Genomic DNA, 4,005 nt, shown 5'->3' with positions numbered 1-4,005 from the left:
AAAAGTACAGGTCCCAATACCGATCTTTGAGGGACTCCACTTTCTACAGCCCTCCATTGGGAGAACTGTCCACTTATTCCTACACTCTGCTTTCTGCTTCTTAACCAATTCCTTATCCACAAGAGGACCTCTCCTCTTATTCCATGACTGCTAAGCTTCCTCAGAAGTCTTTGGTGAGGTACCTTGTCAAAAGTCTAAGTAGGCGCTGATAGTTCTGGGAGGAGCCTTATGTAGACACAATTTCCTGGGAAGTTGGCTCCTGGAACAGTCTTGGTTAGAACCAGAACTGGCTTGCACTTTTTGCCAATCAAGGAAGATAGAAGCCAAGAGTGAGAATTGGGAGCTGTTTCCCCTCTTCTCCTGGCAAAGAGATTACAGGAGACTGAGGGAGCACATGGTATGTTATATCCAGGAGAGGAAGGCAAGTGTGAAATGGTGTGGCCTAACCATTCTGACATGTATAATTGGAGTCTTAAAGGGATAGGCTCTTTGAACAAGGCATTCTTCTGCAGGGGCCAACCCTAGGATTCCCAAGTAAACATGTATACATATGATTTTTTTGGTCATTTAACTATAACCTTATATTCCAGTGAAATCTGGGTTTACCTAAATGGATTATGCTTCATAGCTGTATGGTGCATGGCTGCTTCCTTACTTCTGGAAACAAGGAAGGAAAAAAACAGGACAAGGGAAAGGGCCATAGCTCAGAGATGGAACATCTGCTGGCATGTAGAAGGTCCCAGGTTCAATCTCTGACATCTCCAGGTACAGCTGGGAAAGACCCCCTGTCGGAAACCCTGGAGATTTGCTGATGGTCACAGCAGGCAATAGATAGATCAATAGTCTGACTCAGTACAAGGCAGCTTCCTGTGTTCCTAAATTAGAAAAGGAAAGGCCAAGCAGGATATAGGGCTGGAAGAGAATGCTATGCATGGCATTGGACAGGAAGGGAAACTCTGGTCTATTGGCAGTAAGGAGATGGTCAAGGAAGCTCTGGAGGATGAGGGCTGTAGACCAATAAATCTAACGTACTGGTCTTAAGCAACCAATGTTTGGCTTGGGTTTCTGGTGTGTGTGAGTCATGTGCCTTCAAGTCGATTTCAACTTATGGCGACCCTATGAATCAGCAACCTCCAGTAGCATCTGTCATGAACCACACTGTTCAGATCTTGTAAGTTCAGGTCTGTGGCTTCCTTTATGGAATCAATCCATCTCTTGTTTGGCCTTCCTCTTTTTCTACTCCCTGCTGTTTTTCCCAGCATTATTGTCTTTTCTAGTGAATTGTGTTTTCTTGTTATGTGTCCGAAGTATGATAACCTCAGTTTCATCATTTTACCTTCTAGTGATAGTTTCAGTTGAATTTGTTCCAACACCCAATTATTTGTCTTTTTGCGGTCTATGGTATCCACAAACACTTTGATGATGTCATATACAGTCATGTTTTTGGTCGCTCAAAACATGTTTGCAAGAAACAAATTATTGGCTTCACAGAATTCAATAAGTCTCCTCCTTCATTTCTATCCCCTAAGCCCCATTTCCCCACAATTTCTAGCATTCTTTGTTCCCAGTCCCATTTTGCATTCCAGTCCCCCATGATTATCAGCACATCTTGTTTTGGTGTGTGATCAATTCCTGTACTTCTGAGTAAAATCTCTCCAATTCTTCTGTGTTTGCCGTTGGAGCATAGACTTGTATAATGGTTATGTTAATAGGTTTCCTGTTAACTCTCATTGATACCACTCGCTCAGACCTTGAATTATAGCTCCTAATTGGTCTTGCTACATCACTTCTCACAAGTGACCCTGTTTTTTTCTTAATTTCTCATTTCCTGCATAAAATATTTTGTAGTTGCCTGATTGAAAATGTCCCATTCCCGTCCATTTTAATTCACTCACGCCAAGTATTGTAATGTTGATGCGTTCCATTTCTTGCCTGACAATTTCTAACTTTCCCTGGTTCACACTTCTCACATTCCATGTTCCTATTGTATACATCGTACAACTCCGGACTCTCCTTTCGCATCTGTGCGCATCAGCCTCTGGGCTTCCTTTCGGCTTTAACCCAGCTGCGTCATTAGTCACAGCGCTACTCATCCTTTGTTCTTCCCAGTAGCTCGATGAGTGCCATCTGACCCGAGGGTCTCATCTTCCAGCACTATCTTGTGTTGCATTTTGGATACTCTGTTCATAGGGTTTTCGTGGTAAGAGATATTCAGAGGTTGTTTACCATTGCCTTCCTCTGAGTTTGGATGCATCTTAGTCTGGTGTCTCAGGTTTGACCATTCAGCATTGGGTGCCCCTGGCTAGAGGTTTAGCATCTTGGTCTAGACTCCTGACGGCATTGCTCCCACCTTCCTCTACACTCTCAAACCCCCTCACCACGTTAAGGTGTGCATCTTAGAGGGGGTTGTTTCTGGTACTAGCTTCCATGCAGAACTCACGGTTCCTGTGTTTACTCTGATGGCATGATTTGGTTTTTTAGATGATGATGATGGTTTCTGGTACATAATAATAGTAATAATAATAATAATAAACCCAAATCATGCCATCAGAGTAAACACAGAAACAGTGAGTTCTTCGTGGAAGATAGCTATGGGAGAAACACCTTATGCAACCCTCAATCCTGGCTGTTGCTTGGGCGAGGGAGGCAAAAGCCTTCTCTGTGGCTGGAAAGAAAATCAGCGTTAGCAATGCAGAAACTCCTCTGGATCAATATCAGCAGAGAGAATTGTTGCTGCTGCAGTGCCATTTATTTATCCCTGCTCAGTGGAGTCCCACTTTAAAACATCAGGAGACAAAACACTAACAAGGCTCAAATAAACAGCACTGAGCCCAGCGAGAGGATGTCAGGGAGCAAATGACAAAAATTGCTGGCAATGGAATATTTTCACATGTAAAGCAAACTCTTCCCTAAACAACTGGGATTCTGTTGTTGCTGCATATAATCTGCAACAGCTGGAGAGAATATAAAATAAAATGTCATTCGAGAAGTACCTAAGTTGGTTCATTAATCCTCTTCTTGCTGAGCGGTGCAGAGGAGATCAAGCTAGATTCCATCTTGCATGGGTGTCTTGGACTTGCTTATTGACTAGCTCCAGGCCAGTTCCAGCTGCTTTAGCTCACTGTAAAAGCATGACAAGGATAGGTATTGGCCAAATTTCCAAGGGTTCATTGAAGAAGTTCAATATCTAAGACCTGCTGAAGAATCTAGAATACTGATAACTTCTGATTTCATTGCTCATGGGCCACATGTAAAATTGATGTCACTGCTTAGTGGCAGACCTTATGCTTTCCATGCACAAGGTCTCAGGTCCTATCCCTGGCATCTCCAGCTTAAAAGACTTCTGGTAGCAACAGGGCCGGGGACCCTTTGAGAGTCAAAATAGACAATATCAGACTAGATGTCCCATTCTAGTCCAGCAGAGGAACTCTAGGGGAAAAGAAGGTCAATTGGTACAGCACCAATGAGAGCTCCTAGCAAGCATCTTGGTCCCACAAACACTGAAAATGAGATGAGGCCTTTTGAGCCTTTGCATCCAATCCACCTCTCCTATGCACCACCGCCTTTTGGAGAACTAAAGTTTCTTAAAAGGTCAGCTCTTTGGCTTGAAGACAGGTTCCTTTCCTCTGTTTTATGGCCTCTTACCTGGTGTGCTCCCTGTACCATTGGACTGGTGAGGTAGAGTGGGAGGTCCTTGGTTGCTCATGCCCAGGAGTCTGTGAAGATCCTGACTCCAGCTCTTTGGGACTTGGTGGTGCAGGATCTGGTTCCATGAGCTCCACTCGGGTTCAGTGGTGTCAGGTCTCAGCCAGGGTAGTCCTTATCAGAGAATGACCAGATGGCTCCAGCCTTACACCCAGCCCTGGGTCCATCTCCATCTGGGGATGAACAGCCAGGATCCTGCAATGAGATTGAGGAAGGGATTCTGTGCCCAGGGTGAGTTTGGGCTCTGACTTTGAGGGCAAATGGGTCCCAAGCCCAAGGAAGAGGCATCGACTGAAATAC

Source organism: Rhineura floridana, chromosome 1, assembly GCF_030035675.1.
Source record: "Rhineura floridana isolate rRhiFlo1 chromosome 1, rRhiFlo1.hap2, whole genome shotgun sequence".
NCBI lineage: Eukaryota > Metazoa > Chordata > Lepidosauria > Squamata > Rhineuridae > Rhineura > Rhineura floridana.
The sequence above is the reverse complement of the archived record's forward strand: the minus strand, read 5'-3'. Positions refer to the sequence as shown.